Below are 6,492 nucleotides of genomic sequence, written 5' to 3'. Positions count from 1 at the left end.
GAGAGAGAGGGAGGGAGAGGGAGAGGGAGAGAGAGAGAGAGAGAGAGAGAGAGGGAGGGAGAGGGAGAGGGAGAGAGAGAGAGAGAGAGAGAGAGAGGGAGGGAGAGGGAGAGGGAGAGAGAGAGAGAGAGAGAGAGAGAGGGAGGGAGAGGGAGAGGGAGAGAGAGAGAGAGAGAGAGAGAGAGGGAGGGAGAGGGAGAGGGAGAGAGAGAGAGAGAGAGAGAGAGAGGGAGGGAGAGGGAGAGGGAGAGAGAGAGAGAGAGAGAGAGAGAGGGAGGGAGAGGGAGAGGGAGAGAGAGAGAGAGAGAGAGAGAGAGGGAGGGAGAGGGAGAGGGAGAGAGAGAGAGAGAGAGAGAGAGAGGGAGGGAGAGGGAGAGGGAGAGAGAGAGAGAGAGAGAGAGAGAGGGAGGGAGAGGGAGAGGGAGAGAGAGAGAGAGAGAGAGAGAGAGGGAGGGAGAGGGAGAGGGAGAGAGAGAGAGAGAGAGAGAGAGAGGGAGGGAGAGGGAGAGGGAGAGAGAGAGAGAGAGAGAGAGAGAGGGAGGGAGAGGGAGAGGGAGAGAGAGAGAGAGAGAGAGAGAGAGGGAGGGAGAGGGAGAGGGAGAGAGAGAGAGAGAGAGAGAGAGAGGGAGGGAGAGGGAGAGGGAGAGAGAGAGAGAGAGAGAGAGAGAGGGAGGGAGAGGGAGAGGGAGAGAGAGAGAGAGAGAGAGAGAGAGGGAGGGAGAGGGAGAGGGAGAGAGATGGAGAGGGAGAGGGAGAGAGATGGAGAGAGAGAGAGAGAGAGAGAGAGAGCGAGCGAGAGCGAGAGAGAGAGAGAGAAGTTAAAGAACAGGTTTAATGCTGTAAAACTAGCTCGAAAGAGCTCTCCACATGCATTCAGCAGGATGGATTACACATAACGATCATGATTTAATGAGCAAACTCGTGAAATCCGAGAAAGAGAAGTGTTTTAATGTATTTCTGCATGGTAATGCGACGTTATTACTAAGCAAGAGAGCAGCAGTAACACCCATCAACAGCTGCGGATCTGACACGATGACTGAGGAACTTCAGCAGTTGTGGCGGAGCTGTGAGCTGGGGTCGGTCTGATGCTGGAATAATGCGGAGAAAGGGAGAAAAAGTAACTTTAGCTTGCAGCGCAGCGCAAAACCAATGGGCTTAAAACGGGTAAGTCGACTGTTCACTGTGAATTCTTTTGAGTTTGGGCTTGTTTGGAATGAGTCTGTGTATTTCTGCAACCCTTTTTTGTGTTTGTTTCTGTGTGTGATATCGCAATAGTAGCCGCGGCAGGTCAATTAGAATCTTTCTGAGTTCCAAAAACACGTTCTAGGTTGGAAATTCGCTATACAAAGCCTTTATTAGTGCGCTTCATTACTCCTTTACACTGTTCTCTGTTCCGTTTCTCCTTTGTCTTGGACGAGAGCAGTGTGATTTCATGCAAATGTTAATCAAGATGGAAAACGATAAAGTTACTTAATTAAGAATGAATATTAATGTCAAAGCTATGTTTAATAAAAACATGACTTCGTTTTACTAGCACACTGAAGAATCCATGTCATATCAGTCATGCAAAAACAATATGATTGATTTTAAATGACGAGGTCAACAAAAAATTGATGAAAACACTTACTGTGAGTTTTATGGCCACTTTATAATATGACTGTATTATATAAGGCTTACCAGATCATTTTTTTGTACAGTCAAGAAGATAGGATTGTCATATTTTCATAGATATGTTATTATGTCGATTATAAATGACTGGAAGGAATTGTAATAATTTAAAATCTGTAGATTAGTACAAAAAGAAACCCTGATTAGTTGATTTAAAGTGTGGACAAAGTGGAAAAAATGAACAGCAACATGTAAGTATGTGTGTGTTTGATACTGGAGAGAGTTGATCTGCATATCTGCTGAGACATGTGAAAAGACCACTGACCTCATAATTCATCCTATTAAATTGACATAAAAGCCAATTAACATGTTTATTTTAGTGGGTTGCATATTACAAGTCCTTTGAATGTTGGATGTTCATGAGCTGGTGAAACAGCAGTTTCCTGACACTCAGTCTAACTCATGACGTAAAGTAGACATTTGGTAAAATGGCTATTAACACCGTCTCTCTTAACGACCAAAACGCTTTTTAAAAAATGCTATGTTTGATATATGTCCAAAAAGAATAAAATGACTTCAAAGCCTGTTAGAGCTTACTGAATGGTGCTTGTTTGGTTCTGACTGTAGACCTGTGACTGACATGTACAAATGGGATTTCTATAGATGTACATGAATCACTCTTGCTGTGTTAAAGTGTTCAAAAATAACAAGAAGGATCAACTTTTTCTTGCCACTTCAAACTTCTCGACACTCCCTTGGTTTTTCTGTCCAACTTCATTTATTAAATTCATTCATAAATAATCCTGAGGAACTGACAGTTTTGTCTGTATTGCCTTGTCTTAATTAGAAATGAAGCAGACCCCAAACCAGGGGTCACACTTATCTAGCAGAGATTTATTTTAAATGAATCAATTTATAGTGTCTGAACTGACATGTTTTTGTGTGATGTGCACATCTTTTTTTCTTAATTTCTTCTCTGAATTTTACATATTACATATTCTGGCTTTGTTGCTTGCAACACCTTGGTAGTGGGTTCGATTCTAGGAGAATGCATGAACTGATAACAATTGCACCTTGAACCTTGAATGCAATGTAAGTATGACAAAAGTATGACAAAAGCATGAATGTAAATGCATATCAATTTAAAGTAGTAATTTTAATTGATTCTTATATGTAACAAGCATACTAAAATAAAAATATATTGAAATATGATACATTTGATTTTTATGTCAACATTAAAATAAATAAAAATACATCATTCTTTTTTGATTGAGAAACAATGCCACTCAGAGTGTTTTGTTGTGTTAAATTGTTAAGAGTGCTTGCAGTTTTATCATAAACTTTTTGAGGGTTGCCTAGCAGCACAACTCATCATCACTGCAGATATAAAACAAAAACTGAGGGACAGAAAAACAATGCACTTATTGTCTTCCCATCCGTTTTACAGCGCAGAAGCGTGATTAACGTCGGCATCTATTAAGAACTAGCACAAATAGCTCATATTGATTCTTGAGTGCCTTTATAAGTCTCTAACTCAAAGTGCCATTGCAGAAATCTCCCCATCAGCACTATTGAATTTCATCTTCCCCGGGAGACACACAGCGCCGCAGCTCTAATCATCAGCACCATCACTCATATACAGGCTCCTGTACGGCAGCCCAACATCTTGCTTTTCATCTCTCGGCGCTCCACAGGACCTGTCTGTCTGTCTGTCTGTCTGTCTGTGCTGGAGAGTGTGTGTGGCTTGTGCTTTCATATGTCTGTACAGAGACCTCCAGCCTCCTGCTGTGATGAAGTTCACAAATAGGAAATCAATGTTACAGGCAACTTGGAATTGATCTGTGCTGATTGCTAATAGTGATGACAGTCTCCACGGTCTTTTACCATCGCTTCTATAGATCTCAATACAGACCCACAGGACTAAAGGAATAGAGTGGATTCTCAGTGATTGGGAACGTAATTAATAGAGCAAACAGTTGTGGCAAAAAGAAAAGTAAGAAAGAAAGAGCTAGCAGACACATCTGCCCACACTGTCTCTTACACTCTTTGCCTTTAGGGAAATTCATTGTGCATGTTTACAGTATGTCTGCATGTTCGCATTATATACGAGAATACATCTGTATATATACTGTATAAATGTATATAGGACCTATATATATACTACTGCACTGTAAAAAAAATCAGTCAAAAATTACAGTAAAAAACAGCAGTGGTTGCCAGAACATTACTATAGCAAGGTTTTTAGGTTTTATGGACTGAACATAAAACATAAATCACTTTCAAAAACTGTAAATTTAACAGTATTTTACTATAAAATTACATTAAATGTCCCACTCGATCTAGCTTTTGACCATATATAGTAAGGGAACTTAACATGAACTAATTAAAAGACTTTTACTGTAGAATTTGTATAGTGTTTTACCATGAAAATTATGACAACTTTTGTTGTGTTAAAAAGTTTTTCTTTTCAAAGAAGTCTATTCTGCTCAGCAGTACTGCATTTAGTTGTCCAAAATACAGCAAAAACAGTAATATTGTGAAATATTATTACAATTTAAGATAACTGTTTTCTATTTGAATATATTTTAAAATGTAGCCTAATTTATTCCCGTAATGCAAAGCTAAATTTATATATAATTTCTCCAGTTTTCAGTGTCTGTTCTTCAGTGCTGCTCAAGAAACATTTCTTATAATTAATGTTGAAAGCAGTTGTGCTGCTTCATATTTTTGTGATATATTTGTATGAGCATTTATTTGAAATAGAAATAACATTATAAATGTCTTTACTGTCAGTTTTGATCAATTTAATGCATCCATATTTTTATTTCTGTAATATTGTGTATTTATACTTTTCAGTATAAATATACAATAATCTATCAATGACTTGAAGACATAATAAAAAGCCAGTCTGTCTGGAGAGAGAAAGACTTGCTTTAAATTCAGAAGAGTGTGGAGACATGACTGTGTGATCCTCAAAGGCCACTGCAGTTTGAGCACTTCCCTTGAGCACTAGCTGGCATAAAGAAGTGAACACTCTTTCAGATATTCTCTGTGTTTTTTACCTCTCTGTTACCCCCCAAAAATCCACAGACCTCACTTTAATAAAGCAGCTGCCTCTGCACTTCCATCAGGACCAGAACAACAGCACTTCTTATACAGTTATACAGTTTTGTATGGACTTAACTTTACAAGTTACTTTGAAATATTACAGTAATGTAATACAGTAATTACTCTCATCTTTGGACAAGAGAAAAGTCTTTCTCATTTGCATTTTTAAAAACGCCTTGGCACCTACTTTAACTGGCACATTATGTGCAGTTTGAGCTCATATGATGCAGTATGAGCTTCATGCAGGAAATACTGGGTCATATATTGACTCATGGATCGAGTGGTAACACATGGCATCTTTCTGTTCGACAGTGATTCATTTGGATTGTCAGAGGCCCCAGGGCTCAAACAACATGCTAAGAAATAAAATGAAAGCCCAGACGAGACAGAAGCTGAATCATGTATAATACTCAAAAGTTTCTATAATTGCTGCTTACATCATAAGTGTAGAGAAGTCATGCTAAAAGAGATTGAATTTATAATATAGGAATGGGAGGAAAATTTAGGATAGAAATATTTGATTTGATTTGGGTGAACTTTAAAATTCTGTCTGCTGCTATTTGAAGTTTATTAACATCCACCATGATAGCACCAGTTTTCTATGGAAGCATATAGGTAGCGAAATTCAATTTAAAATGCAATATGCAAAATGGCAATGCAATATGCAAAATGGCATTGTATTTCTGTATTTAAATTTACATTTTCCATTACACCATACGAGCAAAGTTTGTTGCAAAAGGAAAATGAAAATGAAATTCTATAATTTACATTTGCCATTTCCAACAGTAGTCTTAATATGTAAATTGCGTGCACATTTGAACGCTTTATAAGTTGCGAAATTAAAATGAAAATGTATAACACAAATTGATTTGATATGTGTAACATGTCCAAGCAGAAATGGTAGCATAATGATCATTTAAATGCTATTTGTCCTAAATGCATTTAGACTAACAGTTAGAACACTTAGGATTGCATTTTCATCATGACGCCGTGGGATATTTGTAGCAAAATTCAGTGCGGCTTTGAAAATGCATTCCGAGCTGACCACGCCCACCCTCCGTCAATCATTGCTTCAAGGCGGGGATTGGCGGAAGCGTGTTACGTTTGGATCGTTCGAAACATGGTGGCTGGAGATCTGATAAGATCGTTGAATTCACTGGCAGATGAAGTGGAGCGTGAATAATAACAGTCATTCAGGACTTCCGTTCAAAAACTCGGGAAGTCTTAATTAATTTCAAACAATTTTTTGTATAATTAATTAATTTAAATGAATGTTTCTAATAGACACATTTATAACAGAACCTCAAGTAAACTACATGTTATATTGTTTAGTCATATACAGGTGGGAGCTTTTTCAATTTATTACTCAGAACGACTTATTAGCCTACAACACCTTTAAAGACTTATTCAGGGAAGTACAGCAGGATGCAGGAAGTGGTTGAGTATTATTTTAGGTATAAAATATCATTATTGTAATGCTTGTAATGTCCATTTATAGTCTTTACACAGCAGCTTGGCTCCTTAAATGTTTAAAAACCAGCTAATTTCAAGACGCTAATGTCACGTCTGGTCGTCACGTGGGTCACCCGCAGTGCAAGACGCTCAAAGCTCAAGACGTTCGGTTATGTTCGATCGGTCGGCCGTTCGAACGTTTCATTTTTAGCATGGAATAGGCTTCATATATTTCTCTGTTCACGCTCCACTTCATCTGCCAGTGAATTCAACGATCTTATCAGATCTCCAGCCACCATGTTTCAAACGATCCAAACGTAACAC

The 6,492-nt window shown here is 38.5% G+C and overlaps 1 protein-coding gene across 1 annotated transcript in view; it reads left to right on the top strand.

Annotated features, from left to right (window-relative positions):
- The first annotated feature begins 1,130 nt into the window (after positions 1-1,130).
- The window catches only part of kcng2 (potassium voltage-gated channel, subfamily G, member 2), a 31,180-nt gene continuing 25,818 nt past the window's right edge, over positions 1,131-6,492 (top strand). Inside the window, exon 1 of the mRNA XM_016466195.1 lies at positions 1,131-1,164. The gene's annotated coding sequence lies outside the window, so the exon portion shown is untranslated. The remainder of the gene's footprint in view (positions 1,165-6,492) is intronic.

Source organism: Sinocyclocheilus anshuiensis, unplaced genomic scaffold (assembly GCF_001515605.1).
Source record: "Sinocyclocheilus anshuiensis isolate Anshui unplaced genomic scaffold, SAMN03320099.WGS_v1.1 scaffold132, whole genome shotgun sequence".
NCBI classification, from domain to species: domain Eukaryota; kingdom Metazoa; phylum Chordata; class Actinopteri; order Cypriniformes; family Cyprinidae; genus Sinocyclocheilus; species Sinocyclocheilus anshuiensis.
The sequence above is the reverse complement of the archived record's forward strand: the minus strand, read 5'-3'. Positions and strand labels throughout refer to the sequence as shown.